Genomic DNA, 18,038 nt, shown 5'->3' on the forward strand with positions numbered 1-18,038 from the left:
TTTAGAATATTGATTGTAATAGGTAAAATTTTGGAACAGCTAAGACATTGCTTCTGGGCAGTTATTCTACTTCACAGATATATTTGTATAAGTTTTAGAGAAAGTTTTATGAGATAAGTGGATTTGGGGTTATAGAAGTATCACTTTTATGAGATAGAACAGAATTTTTACTGAAATAAATTATGGGGCCCACATGAATTTGTTTTTCAGATTTGAAATTCTCTGGTGGTTAAAACAAAAAAGAAAAGAAAAGAAAAGAAAAGAAAAGGCAGCCTAATTTACACATTTGGAATTGGATCAACAATTAGGCTGATTATTCAAAATTTGTATGTCATGGTAAAATTAAAATTAATTAACTGTTCACAAGGACATGATGGAATGGAAAAGATTTTTTTTTAAGAATGAAGAGCCATGAAAGCACATGGCAGAGTGACAAAGAGAGCTGAGGCAGAAAAAAATACTCTTATTCCACGCATTATTAAACTAAGCCAACTCTTTTATAGAAAACACAAAATTGCTAACTAATGCCTGAACTTCAACGTTTTAACATTTACCATTCCAACCATTTAGCTTCATCCGGGGTCCCTTCCATCTCTCTCTCAATGAGCTTGTTATTGTTTGTCTTCAAACAAGCAGTTCCCTCTTTTACTATAAAAGAATAAAACAAAAACTAACTCTATCTTGACCCTGTTATTCCCACGAGATACCACTTCGTGCGGCTGAATCCTCTCCTGCCAGAATTCTCTTCCTTTCCAAGGTCACTGCTAAACTCCTCCTAATATCATTAAATGTAAATAAGAACATCTAGTATTATGTTTGGATTCAGATATCTTTACTTGTCTCTTTTGTGTGAATTGTGTAGGTTGATTTTGGGAGTCCTGGGCCCTCTGATTTTTCCGTGACATTTGATTGTCGATGTCACCACTCAGTTGGTTTTCTCTCCTGGCTTTCCATGTTATCTCTTTTAGAGCTCTGTTTTGAATTGACATTTATTTCCATCTGCATGTCACACTTTCCATGTCCTTCCTGATGACTCATCTTCATTAATCCCACTCTTTCCTCTGGATGAGCTCATCCGCAAGACTTCTACCAGTCTCTAAGAAGTGAAAGGTTTCCTCGTCTATAGTGAAACTAATCATGCTCCCTTAAAAAAAATGATCTATCTGGTAGTAATCATGACAACATGGATGGTGGGGGTCAGGGACCTTGAGAGGCTCCATCACTAGATTAAGAAGTACAGATAATTAATAGCTACTGAGAAATGGAGATTCAATCTTCTCCAGCAATGAGCTCCCTGGTTGGTTAGCCAATCCCAAGTGGTCACCCCTAAACACATATACATATGAAATATGCATATGAACAATACTAAATGAACTCAGCAGGTTGTATTTATATAACACACACAGATATATATATATATAAAATGATAATAAAAGAAGAGGTCTTAAATTTGAGAAGGAGTAGGGGGCACAGGAGGAGTTGGATGGGGTGGGTAGGAAGTATGGAAATGATGTAGATATAGCACACATATAAAATTCTTAAAAAAGATTTAAAAATTCTAAGCTTACATTAGATATTTCCAACTCACGCTCATTGCAAAGACATGATATCTGAAATAGACTTTGTCCTTTGCTATAAATCAACTCTTTTAGTTTAACTCTGACATCATGCTATGAGTATTGTTCTTATAACTTAGGTACAGAGGCACAGATCATTTTTTCCCCTTGATTTTTATTTTATTTTACTTTTAGTGTTGAGAAACTCACAACATTTTAGGTTCAATTGAGTTTGCTCTGAGACATGGTTGAAGTTACTATTTTATACTTCCATTAGTTTTGAATCCAACTCAAATTACAATCTTTGGTTTTTGTTTTGATCTGTTTTGTTTTGTTTTTAGTTCCTTGATAAATCACAACAATACATACGATGCAAGCTGAAGACTGTGGGGAGTGGATGAAGTCCTGAATGAACATGTATTGTTGACATGACCACAGCCATGTCAAGGACCCCAATGCCTCAGACCCACACCCCTGGGGGTTGCAAAGCCTTCTCCTGCTTTGTGTGTTGACAGTGTGTGCAGAAATTATTCCTCTTCTGTGTTTATAGGGGCCTGCTCCCCTACATAGACCTCCTATTAATCTCAGATGTATGCAGTAAATGTACTGAGTTTCTGGGCTACTGCAGGCATATCTCCATTGGAGCTCATGGCTCACTTGATCCCAGCCATTCTGTCTGCCCTTTCAGGTTTCTAGGATCCAGATGCTAGATCCATGGCATGGAACAGTTTTTATTTTATTAATTTGTACATAGAAGGCTATAACTTACTTAAAGTTTACTTCTCCAAGAGAGGTGCTAAAATTTGCCCTGATATCACAAAGGTATCATCAACCATGGTTTTCTTTTAAAGATATAGATGTTTCTCTCCAGCAGAGTAAGTCTACCTTTGAGGGACACAGAGTTACCTGTACAGAAAGCTGAGAACTTTGTGTTGGAGCACATAAAATGAAGAGCAGCTCAACATTCTTGGGAGAGAAACAAAAACTGGTTGATAGTTAATGAATCCAGACACCAAAGATCTGCTAGATAGGAGTGACAGCCTTAGGGAGCTCACAGAAAAGGCAATCTTGTCCTTGCCTACCACTGGACGAGTGGGCTTCTCCTTCCTTGCTCAACCACAGTGTCCCTGGACCTGGATTACATACTTCTTATTTCAGGAGTAGATTGGCAGTGTGGCTTTGATTATGCAGAATCCAGATTAAACAGTGTCAGTCACATAGCATCGAGCAACATACAAGAATCAGTGTCCATTCCAACTGGAGGCATTGGTTGGGCTATATTAACTCTGGAGGTTTGGGTGAGTGGAGAGAGAATTCTAAAGAAGACATACAACTGCATACTAATAAGGAAACGAAGGGATCAAGGTTTTATTGGGAAAATTTTTCTAAAAGTTGGTTGTATTTACAGTCTAAGTTTTTAGTATATTTGATACCACTCTATGTACACGCACACTATAATTTATAGAATGATACTTATTTGCTTCAGGTGATCTCAGCTTATATCTGTTGTTCTGATGTAGTTGAGAAGAGTTTTATAAGTGGTATGCCACATAGTTGCCCTTCCTAAAAGCCCTCACTTCTAGTCTTGGGTCAAGGGAAGACCTTTTCTGATACATAACCAAATCTTGGGAATTTGGTCCTTATACAAAAAAGCACAACACAACAAAACAAACAACGTGAAAACAATGACATAATTTTAGTGTACTTGACTGTCCTGAGTGACTGTCCTCCAAGCCAAGCAATGACTATTTTGGGGAATTCAGCTATACCCTGCCCCCTTGCAAAATATCATCCCTCGTGGGCTTATTGATGGTTTGTTTACACCCATACTTACAGGGGCTGAGTAGTGTGCAACTGATTATTCAGTTTTTTCCAACACCTGGTAACTCTGCATGTGGCTTGGGAGCTGGGTGTTAGAGTATATAGAAGCCAAGGAAGACTGGAGAGGGGTCTATCTTTGTGACTATGGGAAGCCCTTATCCTGGCTGGGTAAGGCTTTTCATATGCAGCTAGTTGGGGGAGGAGTACCTACATCCCTTTGAGTGACCCCTCATCTAGGGTCTGTAGGGATGCCCAATAAATTCCCTGGATCCCCCAGCGTGAACTTGGTGGTATTATGCCTTAGTTCATTAGGATCTCAGGCAAAGGGGTAGGTGTTCTTTAGTCTTCCCCTGGGAAAGAATTTTAGCTACGTTGACATATCAAGATCCTAACAAGGACAGGAGGTTGCTTTACCTGTCCATCTTCATGTAGTGAAGCAGGGAGATAATAGAGACTTTTCTCCATCCTTTTACCATTCCAAAATAAGTGGGATGTGCACGCTTTACTCTGGCAATGCTTATTCTGCACAAAGAATGTTGCTCTTTAGTTCCTTTTCCTTTTAGAAGAAAGGAACTTGCCCAAACGGCTCCCAAAATATACACGTGATGTCTTTAGGCTGTGTTTCTCTAATTAGTGCTTTTGTGCCCAGCTACCTCCCCCTTCCCATACAAAATATACTTGAATACTTCAAACACAAAAATAAATTGAACTTTTAAGGTCCTTTCCTCTCCTAGACTCTGTTTAGGACTCTAATGTCACCCCATTTTTTATTTTATTTTATAATTTAATTTAATTTTACATATCAGCCACAGATTTCCCTGTCCTCCCCCCTACTCCCGCCTTCCTCCCAGTCCACCCCCCATTCTCATCTCCTCCAGGGCAAAGAGTCCCCTGGGGATTCAGTTCAACCTCATAGATTCAGTTCAGGCAGGTCCAGTCCCCTCCTCCCAGGCTGAGCTAAGTGTCCCTGCATAAGCCCCAGGTTCCAAACAGCCAGCTCATGCACTAAGGACATGAGGTCCCAGTCCCACTGCCTGGATGCCTCCCAAACAGTTCAAGCTAATCAACTGTCTCACTTATCTAGAGGGCCTGGTCCAATTGGGGGCTCCTCAGCTATTGGTTCATAGTTCATGTGTTTCCATTAGTTTGGCTATTTGTCCCTGTGCTTTTTCCAATTTTGGTCTCAACAATTCTCATTCATACAATCCCTCCTCTTTCTCACCAATTGAACTCCCGGAGCTCCACCTGGGGCCTGGCTGTGCATCTTTGCATCTGCTTCCCTCAGTCATTGGATGAGATTTATAGCATGACAGTTAGAGTGTTTGGCCATCCTATCACCAGAGTAGGTCAGCTTGGGCTTTCTCTCGACCATTGCCAGTAGTCTATTGCAAAGTGCTAGAGAGGTCCCCAGAAATTCACCCCATTCTTCTAACACTCACTTCCATATTACTTCCACCATAACAATACTGTCCCAAGTACAGTAGGTACATGGATGATCTTGGGACTTGGAAATAATGGAGATTCATACTCATAGGTCTTGGTTGGGGCCCAAGATTTTGCACTTCAAATTAGCTTCCAGGTGATGTATAGCCATTGGTCCTATAGACTGAACTTGGAGTTCTAGAGCTCTGTAAGATCTAGTTGAACACCTCTAACTTGGTTGAATTTAATTCCACTGCCTCTGAAGTCCAGAAATAAACGCACACTTGGCTGCTCTGAGCACAGCTGACTTGTTTGAAGCACAGAGTCTTTTTTTGGTGGGGTGGTGGTGTTCGAGACAGGGTTTTTCTGTGTAGCCCTGGCTGTCCTGGAACTTGCTCTGTAGACCAGGCTGGCCTCAAATTCAGAGAGATCTGACCATCCTTGCCTCCTGAGTGCTGGGATTAAAGGCATGCACTACCACTGCCCAGCAGAAGCACATATTCTTAAACAGTATTATTTGTTTCATTCTCTCACGTTATTGTCCCAGGTAAACAAGGTATTTAACAGTGCATTGTGCATAGTAAGTTCACAATAAGTATATTTATTGATTATTTATTCTTAAGCAATGCCTATTAAATAGTATATCACAAATGAAACTCTAAGTGACCTTTCCATTTATAGTTTGGCAACAGCAACTATTTTAGACAAATTACAAAATATTTTAGGAAAATTATTGTGCTCAAAATGGTGAAGGTGTTTATTATAAACACAAATAGACCTTTTGAATCAGGTTAAGGGAACATGTGCCATTGCTTTGATTATAGTACTATTTTTCATATGTGTATGTGTGTTTACATGTGTGTGGACACAGGTATGGTGTATGTGGTGGTATGTATACACATGTATGTACATGTGGAGCCTCAAGGTTGACATCAGATGTCTTCCTCTCTCTCTCTCCACCTTATATATTGACACCATTTCCAAACACTCTGGCTAGGGAGCTTCCTTCAGGGATTCCCTGTCTCTGCCTCCTGAGGTCTAGAACTACAGGTGGACCTCCATGCTTATCTGGCTTTTCATATAGATTGAGGGGATCCAAAGTGTGGCCCTCATACCCTCATGAAAAGAGCTTTACTGCTGAGGCATCTTCCCAGCTATTGAGTATGGTGTTTGGAGATTGAAAATATCACAAAACTATTGTTCATCATAATTACAGTCACTTCTAAACTTCTTGATCTAAAACTGATGCATTGATTCAGATATGATTGATTGATATAGGTAGAATCTATTCTTGCAAAGGGTCCCTATGGCATAGTTTCAAAGGATTTCAAAAGATAGATGGTCCCCAAAAATAAGGCGCTATAAATGCTGCTTGGGTTTGCAGCTGAGTTGGAAACCTCCCACAGACATCAGACTGTAACAGCCTGCTGGAAATTTTAGGGGAAGAAGGAATGAAATGTTCATAAATTTTGACTGCAGATTTTGGGTCTCAGTTTTCAAATGAATGCACCAATTGAATCATGGACTTAAACACTTGCAGGAGTCATATGTGCCCGAGTATATTTTGTAAATAGATATGTTTCAAAATAGGTGCTTTCCCCAAGGTTCACCATTCTGTAGAAGAAATGTGTGCATGCAATAACATTAACCCTTTCCTCATGAAAAAATCTCTTCTGTCCTAAGATCTTAGCATTAAGGGAAGACATTGGAAAGAACACATTCTTTAATTTTTACCCCCTTTCATGTGAGATTTTTTCCACTGTCTTATTATATTTTTAAATTAATGAAATATTCTCTGGACATTCTCCACTGACGTTCTACTTGGAGAATTGGAAACAAATGGCTCTTGGATAGATTTTCATGGGTATCAGTACAATTTTCCTTTAAATGCTATAATCGTTGGTTTTCACCATCCCTAGAAGCTGACATTCTAACTAGATCCTGTAAACAGGTAATGGTGGAGAAGGGGCTTAACTCAGCTTTGAATTTCAGGTTGATTAATGATAACTGGTGTAAGCGCAGAATAAGCATCATTGTTTAGAAGTAATAAGGATACTCTTTTTAATAAGACTCCTAAGAAAAGATGGCCATGTAACTACTTATGACTTCAACAAGTTTATAAATTAGCAGGAAAACTTCCTCGTCTGCAAAACGTGAAGGAGACAGGCATTAGCATCTCACATCTGCTCTCCTATGACAGTTATTACAGGAGCTGAGATATGACTCTGAGTCTCATATCACATAGTTTGTTCCCTTTTCATTCCTTCAGTACCTCATAGTGCAGATTGAGGCTTGAGTCCATGTTTATGCACAAGAATTATACAGTAACTAAAATGTTAGTGGCTTCAAAATGAAGTATCACAAATGGTTGTAAAGAGAGTTGGGGTCCTAATTAAGTGAAATAATGCACTCCCTCTAATAAACAGAAAATGTCTGGGCAATTTTTTTAGTGTAGAAAATTAGCAACCACACATATACACACTCACAAACATATGCTTTTATTAGAACTTAGGTGCCCATAATGAAGAGTTTAAATGGTGAATTTTGATGAGACATAGTGTAGATCAGAACAATGCTTGTTCTTTCCACATCAAACATGTAAACTGGATCCTTACAAGTACATTTTAATGAATAAGGAATGCTGAGGCTTAAAAGGGTTTCAGAGTATAGAATAAAATTTATACCTCATAAAATGTAATGGGTAGCTTGAGGAGTTTGCGGCTGCTTGCAGTGACAAATAGCTTTGGGTTAGATGAGGCTATAGGATAAAAAGATGTTTTCACGACAGTTATAACGAGTTATTTTTCATTTAGATGGCTCCTGCTATTTGCTATATCCACATACTGTGTTGACTTTTCTATGTTTGAATTTTCAACAGCCATGGTTGGGTGGGGGGTGTTTGGTTAGTAAGCAAGCCAATAAACTGGTCTGTGCTTGTTTTTTTGTTCCTAAGGTCACTTACCAAAAACATTAGAAACTTAATACACTAGAGACAGAAAAAAAAAAATGCAACCCTCCTTCAATGGACCCTAACCACTCCTTTGGTAAGAAAAGTACATATCTGCACTCATGCTTGGTGAAATAATAAGTGAATAAAACTCCACTGATGCCTACTTGTGCCCCATACAAGCAAATGTGTAGGATATCCCCTCTTCTCTTTGTTCTATAAGACTTGAAGCTTAGGGTTTGGAATTTTGAATACACACAAGTCATCTTTAGGGGAGATAAAATGTACAAAGACCTGCTGGTTTGAGGGGTCAAACTCTCATGTTTCTGAACTCTTTACATATTCAACTAAATGTTCTATGGAGCTCGATCACTGTGGACTACCAATGGCTTCTCACTCCCTACAGTTTACTCACTAAATGCCTAATGAAAATGAGTCCAGTGTTCATGGATCAGGACAACTTGATGTGTAAATCCTCTCCTTATTATTCTTATTATTGAGTCATTCAACCAGATGTTCCCCTACCTGATGCTTTCCTCTCTTGGCTTCCCAGTGAGTACCATTTGAATTGTGCTTTGAACTGTCAGTGTGTGCCAGGGAACAATAAACTTTTTCAACTTGACAGTTTTTTCTCTTTATACTTGGGCATATTAAAAACAAAGCTCTCTCTGTTCTATTTTATTTTTTATGGTAATTGTTTTGTTTTTGTTTGTTTTCCCTAAAAGACAAGAATCCTAATGCAAATAAAGGTTGACCAATGAGCAGAAATAAAAATATTTTCTTTTATTACTAGAAGATTGTTAAGAAAAACAAGGTTAGCTGGGCGGTGGTGGCACATGCCTTTAATCCCAACACTCAAGGAGGCAGAGGCAGGCAGATCTCTGTGGAGTTTGAGGCCCTCCTGGTCTACAGAGTAAGTTCCAGGACAACCAGAGCTGTTATATAGAGAAACCCTGCTCGCCCCCCCCCGCCCCCCCAAAAAAAGAAAAACATGGTTGAGGAATATATTTAGATTATTTAAATTCTGTTTTACTGGTTACTTGTGGAAATGTTTGTGTTTGGGGGAATTCTAATCATAAATGTAAAGCAGATGCCATCTTTCTTATATTTCATGACTTAGGTCTGACATCTCAGGTGAGATTACCACAGGGCTAATTTTTAGGCCATAGCATGAATAAATGTGATCAACATTCATATAAAATTTAATATAAAGGACATTGTTATGCAAAAATTCATGAAAAAGTAGGTAAAGCTGATTTAATGACGGTAAAGTACATACAAATCTGAATGGCCCTATGGTTTCAAAGGCTGTGCCTCATTGGTCTCTATACTGTAGAGATTTATAATCCACTGCTGTGGGATGTTCTGTATGGCAAATGTGTTGCTCTGATTGGTCAATAAATAAAACACTGATTGGCCATTGGCTAGGCAGGAAGTATAGGCGGGACAAGGGGGGAGGAGGAGAATAAAGCTTGGAAGTGGAAGGCTGAGTCAGAGAGACACTGCCAGCCACCACGATGAGAAACAGCATGTGAAGATGCCAGTAAGCCACGAGCCACATGGCAAGGTATAAATTTATAGAAATGGATTAATTTAAGCTGTAAGAACAGTTAGCAAGAAGCCTGCCACGGCCATACAGTTTGAAAGCAATATAAGTCTCTGTATTTACTTTGTCGGGTCTGAGAGGCTGTGGGACTGGCAGGTGAGAGAGATTTGTCCTGACTGTGGGCCAGGCAGGAAAACTCTAGCTACAATCCATTGTCATATTTCAAAATATGGAAAAGTGATAATCAGTGGTACTCTGATATAGGCTCATGTGATGAGTTCATTTAACTGCTTACAGTTCTTAAATCTGTTCTTCTAGACGACTCACAATGCTGCTGTTTGGTAGACCAGAGGAAGTGTAATTCTGAGCACTGATGAGCCCAGACATTCAAGAACCACAGCTGGCTTGTCTTGCGCACGCATCTTCATCTAGAATGCCAAGGTTATCAACAAGGAGAGTGGAAGCGGCCTGGAAATCAATCTGCAGGATATTTGCAAGGTCAGTGTGGTCTGTGGTAGCAGGCTGTAGTACCTGGCATGCAACAACTCATGTGCAGCATCTGGAATGGCATCAGTCATAGTCCAAGATAGGAACAGGTCCCAATCTGCTAGGAACCTCATCTTAAACTTTTCTTATATTGTACCTGTGGATAACTTTTTTGCATTATTATTATTATTATTATTATTAATTATCATTATTGTGTTTTTTAAGATAGGGTTTCACTATGTATTGCATGCTATAGGCCAGGCTGGCCTGGAACTCACTAGGCAGTTGATACTGTCCTCAACCTCCCAGCTAGCCTCCTGCCTCAACCTCCTGAGTGCCGGGATTATAGAAATGAACTACGGCAAAATTCCAATCTAGTCTCCAATGAAGCTTTTTATTCTGAAGCACACTCAGCGCTGCAGAGAAGTCACATTCCTTTTGGAACACATCTGCACTTACCTCTGCGTGCCTCTCCCTGACACCTTCACATTTGCATTCTCAAGTGTATCTACACATGGATGCATGCATGTATACACTCCTGTGTATGTTTCTTATCCCTGTATAGGACTCCATCTATTGCAGTCTCTTAAGAACAAGAGAGTCTCTAAGAACAATATGATGCATTTTGAAACCCCACCACTACTTTGCCATTCAGGTAGAAATCTGTCCTTGAGCATCATCTAATGGGAAAGACAAAACTTCTAATGGGAAGATATCAACTCTATAATGAAACAGTCCCAGATGCGCATTTATAATTGGCACCTTGCAAATGGAGACCCCATGCCACGAACAGGAACCTCCTTTCTTATTATTCTTACCTACCCTTTCTTTCCATCTTTTTTTTTTATCTACTTTTTGTTCCCTTTTCGGTTTTCCCTTGCAATTGATATTTTTTTTAAAGGCCACAGACAGCACCCTGTTCAGCTAAGCAACTTAATTACACTTTCTGGGAGCTGCAATGCTTTTTTAAAATGGATCTGACTTAAAAAAAGAAATCTAGGTGATATTTTGCAGTTTGGCGATAACTGTTATTTCCTCCAGCCTCAGTAGAAGGAGATCTCATTCAAACCTTCAGACAGCCCAGAGTAAGCAGTTCAGCCGCTGATACAGTAATTAACATCAGGGCCATTTGCAAAAGCCCCGGCAAACACACACTGGTAGATCCCTCTTAGAAAGGCTCTTTTCTTGTCAGCAACTCTGCACCTGATGTTTGGTCTGGCAACTCAGAGCTTTTTTAGAATCTCTTTTCCTTGGTGCTCCCATCTCTTGAAACAGAAATTCCATTGATTCCCAAAGAAGTCCCAGGAAGAAAATGCAGTTTAGCAGTCTGTCTGAGGACTTCTCAAAGCGATGGCCAGTAGAGGCTGGGTCTCATGCCCTGTAAGGAAGAAGGCTGACAGGTCCTCCTTCAAGGATCCAGGTTAGAGGCCTGAAATCAATTCAAGCAGTTGAAAGGATGAAAGGAGATTTCACGGTCTGGGGTGTCTTCTTTTGAGCAATCTGGCTCACTCAGGGTTCTCTCTGGCTCTCTGACTAAAGGCAAAGATTAGCGACACAGTGATCTTCTTCCACGCTCCTTCCGCTGGAATGAAGCCCGGCCTGTGGGGAACCAAGGGTCGGTCCTCTTAGCATTTGTTAGTTCGGGACAGATGGGGTTTACATAGCTTCTCTCACTCTAAGTCATCAAGAAGAAAAGCAATTGCTTTTCGAGAAGAAGCGGTTTTTTTTTTCCCTTTCCCTTAGAGCAGCTGCACACAGGAAAGCACCGGAAGGCAGGTGGGGCTCGTGTGTGCAGCCAGAAAACACAAACTTGATTAGCTCTCTCCTCAAGCCTTCAAGTGGTGTGGTTTGAGGAGAAGAGGGTTCATGTCTTTTCCTGAGGTTTTCTTGCAATCTAGTGCCTCTAAGAAGCTCTTCACAGCTGACTCAGGTCTCAGGTCCCCAGGACTTTCAGTTGCGCAGGCCAACACTTACTCCTACTTCCTAAATCAGAGGTATATCATGCGCACACATACAGAATCCGTCTACATCCTCACATTGTGGGGAATTAGGTACAAGAGGTACAAGAGTTTTCTTCTTAAAAGCTCCTCTCGGGGCTGAAGAGATGGCTCAGTGGTGAAGGTAACTTACTGCTCTTGCAAAGGACCAGGTTCAGTCCTCAGCACCCACATTGTGTCTCACAACCATCCGTAATTCCAGTTCCAGGAGATCTGATACCTTTTTCTGACTTCCATGAGGGTAGTGGACATATAACCACACAGGCAAAACACTGATACACACAAACTAAGATTAAAATGTTTTTAAAAAATCTGCTTTTTTTTTTATCAGTTATTCATTTAAAAATGTTCATACAGCATATTTCGATCATACTCTTTCCACCTAGATCTTTCCCCAAATCTACCCAACTTCATTTCCTTCTCTCTCTTAAAAAACAAACAGCAACAACAACAACAAAAAATCCCAAACAACTCATGCCGTTTGTTTTGTGTTGGCCAACTATCCCTGAGCAGGCGGCCTGCCCTAGAGTGTGTTTGATATACCCAAAGTCACTCCATTGAAGAAAATGGAATTTCCCTCTCCCGGAAGCTATCAGTTGGAATTAGCATCTCGGGTAGGGGTGGGACTTTGTGTCCACTTCCCTTCTTTGGTGCTGGGATTTCATCTGGTTTGGGCTTATTTAGTATGCGCTGTCCCAAGTCTCTGTGAATTCATATGTGTCTCAATCCTGCTGTGTCCGTGGACTTGTCCACCATCTCTGGCTCCTTTCCTCTTCTATACAGCTCCAGGAAACTTTAGCAGAGGGATGTGATAAAGACACCCTATTTAGGGCTGAGTGCGCCGAAGTCTCTCACTCGCTACACATTTCCAATGATTTCTTTACTGTATGTGTGCACTTGCGGAGCTCATGGGAAAACTTACAGAAGTCGGTATGTGGGCCCCAACATTTAACCCAGGTTGGTAAAGTTGCAGGCAAGTGCCCTTATCTGCAGAGGCCGTCTTGCAAGCCCCCAAAGCTATTTTCTTGACAGAGCTGCTCCTCTATGTTGGGATAGATTCCTTTACAAAAGAAAACTATTTTTAGGTACCTTAGTATTAATTCTAGAGCCCGAGACACTATGGAACAGAGTTTCTCAAACTGGGCTTTTAGGGCCTGCAGCGTCAGCAATATCCAGAAACTTGTCAGGAATGATAGAGTCTCTACTGGAGGATGGTGGGTGTTTGCTGACGGGTCATGTTGGCTCTCAAACTGGTGGAGGATACTGTCACTAACGCTATGTTGTAAATCATTGGTTCTCAAATTTGCTGTGCCTTGGAGTGATCAAGAGGGCTTGTGGAATTGTGGATTGACGGACCCCCACACCCTGATCCCCTGCAGATCTGGAGTGAGAGTGAGGAGGACCACCTTTAACACATCTCCCAGTCATACTATGCTGCTGTTCTGGGACTCTGCTTTGAGAAGCATTGGCTTGAGACAGTGATTTTTCAACCCTGACTCAACATCAGCCTCATTGAACATTAACTATATCAAGGATGAACAACTCAGAACCCCTGCCTGTGGGTGTGGGCCTGAGAATCTTTACTATTTCCCAGGTGATACTAATGAGCAGCTAGGTGTGGATGCCACGAGAGATTAGCACTGAAGAAGTGGCCCTCCATCTGGAGCTCCCATTAGAACCACCTGGCAAGCTTGAAAAACCTTGATGCCTAGATTTCAAATCCCAGAGGTTCCAATATAATTGGTTTGAGATGGAACCTGTGCATTCTGAGTCTGAGAGCTCCCCAAGTGATTCTAATATGCCATAAGGTTAAGAACTGCTACCCTAAATATCTCATGCAGCTGTAAGCACATTATGTTATTCTAGTCTCTTCTGTAAAGGGTACCACACTCAAGGAAAAAAAGCTTCTACATTGATTTATTCCATAGTCATCATACAGGCTCCATATTTAATTGAAATGACGCTTAATATCTATGAGTTTGTAATTTTGGAGTAAGTTATCTAAATTCTGAATTAAACTCCATCATCCATGGCTATAAATGCTATAAATGTCATTTATTTCCAACCAAATTCACTTTCGTTGACAATGTATGCATTTTTCTTATTTAGGCAAATGCATAAAGGGAGTACAAATCATTTCATTTCTTATCCTTTTAATTGATTTGCAGATTATTGCCCTAGGTAATAGCACTCTCTGTTAAGTCAAGTGTAGCACAGTAGAAACAGATGAGCAAAGTCCACTGGCCCCATCTCTAGAGCAGAGATTTACCTGTCTGGTCTGATTGGCCCAGACAGTTCCACTGTATTCAGGATCTGGAACACAGGTAGAGCAGGACTGCACAGAAATTACAAGCAGCAGCTCCAGGCACCCCTTCCGTGAGCCTGGGAAGAGCCGACAGCACAGGACTGTTGAGTCAGGGAACTGACATGCAGTCACAGGGCCTTCCACCCCAGGATGCAAGCTACCCACCACAGCAGACCCTTTCTGGGTAGGGTGGCAGAGCTTAAGTGGCATGAATTAAAGTCATGAGACACTCATGAATACGAACAGACGTCACATCTCACGTCACACCTATGGAAAAACCACCTGCTTATTATAAACGTTATTGCCCCACCTCCACCTCCTTAGCAGCCAAGTGACACCGAACAAACTACTTAACTTTCAGGCCTTAGCTTTCTCAGATATAATTATCTTGCAAAGAAGTTTGGAGGAACGCACAGATAACCTGTGCCGAGCATTTTACCCCTACCAGATACGTACTAGCAGTTCAGAAGCACTGATGTCCTCATCAACTCTCTGCCCTTCGTAATATTATTACTAGTTTTGACTTTGGTTAGCAATGTGTTCCACATCAACCACCAAAGATTCGTCTCTCTTCCTCTACTTTCTCATTCTAGCGGCTGTGTCCCACCCACTGAGTTAGGGGTTGGGCAATTGGATAAGGAGGGAATATAGGCTCCTATCAGTACTCATACAGTCTAGGGAGATAAATAAGTATCTTATTACAATGCCTAACGTGTGACAGGTGGGCACAGAGACCTCACAGGGGAGTGGCTCCCAAATTTAGGTGTGGGACCTGCAGGTATTTGGTGAAGGTGCTGAGGAAGCATCCTCTTAGGAGATGAGGAAAAGTTAGCTAGATACAGTGGTGGAGAGACAGAACCAAGCTTGGCGGAGGGGAGTATTCCTGGCAGAGGGCTGCAGCTGGGAAGGAGGACGTGAATGTGTCCTGTATGACAAACCATAGCACAGGTAGTAATGTTCACCTGCTGGAGGTGTGAGGCGTGAAGAGGCAAAAGAACCAAGAGTCGAAAAGCTCCTCCCCCACCCCCCCTCCATTTCCCAAAGTGCAGTTCTCCACCAGCAAAATGAACATCAGGTTGGAAACATAAATGCTTATGGGTTACCTAGATTCACAGAACACGGCACATTGCTCCTGAGAACTCCTGAATCTTTGCTTAAATTTGCAGGTAGTGTGCCATGCTAGGGTTTGAGAACAGTTCGTGGTGGCCTTGAATGCTCGTGTCCCTCCAGGCTTCATGGTGAAACCTGAACCAGTACCAGGGCATCGACAGGTGGAGGCTTTAGGTGCTGATAACATCATGAAGGTTCTTCTCTGGCGAACAGAATCACGTTCCTAGACAAGAGATGTTCCAGCACATAAGCACTTTCCCTCGTGAGGAAGAAACACTCAAAACATCACCCGAGATAGAAACCAGTCCTTCTTCTGATTCTAAACCTGCTGGTGTCTAGATGGTGGACTCCTTAGCTCAGAACTGTGAGTAGTAAGATGATGTGGTTGACATGTTACGGGGTCTCAGGTATTTTGTTACAGTATTTTCTGTGTTTTATCAGGATGCTATTTTGTTAGCCACTGTCCCCTATCATAATAAGCACTTGCTCACTTTCTTGAAGGGAGTAGGAATCTGGAAGGCCACATTTCTTTGTCTGAAAGGTTCACTCTCGGTGAGAGGTAAATGAAGAACACAGATCATGAAGGCTGGATGGTGAGGTGTGAGTTTTGGGTGTGAGTGGATAGTGAGGTACAAGAGGGAAACTTAAGACCCTGGGATGGGAAGGTATCTCCCTTGCTATGTTCACAGCTCATAAAATTTATAAAGTCTAAGACTGAAGGAGGGATAATGTGTAAATCCTTCTTGCCAGGTGTTGATAATCTAGATAGAGGTTCGCCCCTCCCAAGGACACCTTCTATCAACCCAGTTATAGAGTACCCTCGGTATTTATGAAGAAGCATCTACTACCCCGAGTATCTCAAGAGAGTTCTCTTTCTGCCGGCCCACCAGGGGGAAAGTTTGGGTTGCATTGGTTCCACAAAGGTCCTGGGTCGTGTATAAAGCGGTGAGAACTGATGGTTAGCATAGGAAAGAAACCTAGTGGGTTGTAATTTGTGCGCGTGGTAGAAGCAAAGCACGTATGTTGCTCGTTGCTCATCACATTCTGTTTCCGACGTATGGTATGTGCAACGTTGGTTGAGCTGCTTACTAAGAGCTCAACTGGCTTTGAGTTAGGGTAGAAGGAAATGGGTCAGGCTGGTGTCTTCTTTCTGTTACCCCTTTCCCCTCTGCCCCCTAATTCTTGTGTTCCTAGGTGTAAGGAAAAGGCGCTTGGAGAAAGGTGAGTCTTTGGATAATGTTGGGGGCAGTGTCTGGAATGTACCTCTAAGCACGTTCTCCAGGCCTGGGAGGGGAGAGAAAAGGAGATGCTATGTTAGGTGGAAGAGGAAGGAGGGAAAAAAAAAATCCAAGATATTTGACAGCAATATCTTTCCACTACCACCTTCCATGCTAAACCACGCATCTCTGCTTGGAGTCTGACAGGAAACGAAGACACCCTCCCCCCCCCCCCCCGACTCCCCACCCTCCTTGGCCTGTGTGCTTTCAGTGAAAAAGTCGGTGCACAAGGACGGAAGCGAGAGCGGCTGAAAATAGGTGCAGGACTTGTTGAGCATACAAATCATTTCCCCCTTAGTCTCCGAGGGAGGGAAGAAGAAAAAAAAAAAAATCCCTTACTCTCCTCGCAGCTTATTTCTGCAGTCAGGAGAGGTGGCCGAGGCGAGTCCTCGGGCAATTCTCAGGGGGTCGTCTCTGCAGGAAACTTTGCTCGCCCGGAGCGGGCTGGGGTTGATTTGGGCTCTGGCGGGGTAGTGGTGGTGGTTGGGGGTGGGGGGACGGACCTTGGGCGAGCAAGCGAGCAAGCGAGCGAGCAGCGGGACTCCCCTCCCGGGCTCAGGAACCCTTCGAGCGCCGAGACGCGCGTCTGTCTCTTTAAATCCCAGCTGCGCGGCTGGGAAACAGTGCCGCTCGCCGCCCAGGCCGGGCTGCTGCTGCTGCTTTTGCTGCTGCTGCTGCTTTTGCTTGCTGCTGCTGCTGCTTTTGCTGCTGCTGCTGCGAGCTCGCGCTTCCTTCGGGTGCCGGCTGCGCGCGGCGGCAGCGGCGGCGGCGGCGAGGGCTCGGCTCGCTCGCTCGCTCGCTCGGCTCGGCCCGCGGGCTGCTCGGCGGCGGCGGCGGCGGCGGCGGCGGCGCGGGGCGGGGAGGCGCGGCCCGGCCGAGAGAGCGAAAGAAAAGAGCGAGCCGGGCCGGGGGTTGGAGGGGGGAGAGAGGCGCCGCGCCCCGGTCCCGCGCCCGCTCGGTGTGGCCGGCCGACGACGACGATGTCCCCGGCTCGTGCCGTCCCCGCGGCGTCCTCCCCGAGACCATCTCCATAGTAACCCGAGCGAGTGTGGCTTCGGGACCCGCAGAACCTGAGGATTTCGGCGGGCCCGCCACCGGCGGCGGCGGCGGCGGTGTTGGCGGCGGTGTTGGTGTTGACCTCGGCCAGGTAAACGCGGCTGCGATCTCCTCCTCTCCTCCTCTCCTCTCGCCTTTTGCAAAACCGCTGCGCTTCTTGCAAAGTTCCTTTTGTGGAAAATCGCCCAGCCCCACGCAGCCTGGGGGATTTGCAACAGCGTGCTGTGCTACCCAGGTGCTTGCCACGGGCACCCTCCCCTGGCACTTCCCCGGCATCTATTATCACATTATTTAAAAATTATTTTGATTGCTTCCTCTACTCGCTCCCTTTTTTTGACCCCCCCATGCTGCTCTCTTCTAGGCTCCCCCCCTTACCCTGAGACTAGTGATGGGGGGTGCCAAGGAGAAGTCGGGGGGTGGGGTGGGGGAATGGGGTGGTAAGTAAGGTCCAGGGAGTGGCGGGTTCTGATGGGCTGGATGCTCTGGGTTACTTGGAGCATCACACATTGCTTGCA

This window comes from Peromyscus eremicus, chromosome 18, assembly GCF_949786415.1.
Source record: "Peromyscus eremicus chromosome 18, PerEre_H2_v1, whole genome shotgun sequence".
Taxonomy (NCBI): domain Eukaryota; kingdom Metazoa; phylum Chordata; class Mammalia; order Rodentia; family Cricetidae; genus Peromyscus; species Peromyscus eremicus.